This window comes from Penaeus monodon, chromosome 21 (genome assembly GCF_015228065.2).
Source record: "Penaeus monodon isolate SGIC_2016 chromosome 21, NSTDA_Pmon_1, whole genome shotgun sequence".
Classification (NCBI taxonomy): domain Eukaryota; kingdom Metazoa; phylum Arthropoda; class Malacostraca; order Decapoda; family Penaeidae; genus Penaeus; species Penaeus monodon.
The window spans coordinates 11,934,833-11,935,061 of NC_051406.1; the positions used below are offsets into that span (position 1 = coordinate 11,934,833).

At 41.9% G+C, this 229-nt stretch overlaps 1 protein-coding gene across 1 annotated transcript in view; it reads left to right on the forward strand.

Annotated features, from left to right (window-relative positions):
- Positions 1 to 229, forward strand: part of LOC119586221 (cardioacceleratory peptide receptor-like) — a gene marked incomplete at its 5' end in the record, with an annotated part of 29,763 nt that overhangs the window by 9,143 nt on the left and 20,391 nt on the right.

The window sequence follows — 229 nt, forward strand, 5'->3', positions numbered from 1 at the left end:
AAGACATAGTCATATAAATACTTATAAAATTCGTATAAACTGGAATACAGTCTTCAAAGAATACACCAAGCGACAGAAAACTAGACGAACTGAATCGAGAAATTGGAAGGGCAAAAAACTCTATCAGCAGGCGATCAACCAGGTCACGGTAGGGAAATGACCTGAAGGAAAAGCTCGCGTCCAGGAACCAGATCGGGAAGATGGAAGGTCTATTTCTTGACTCGTGGAG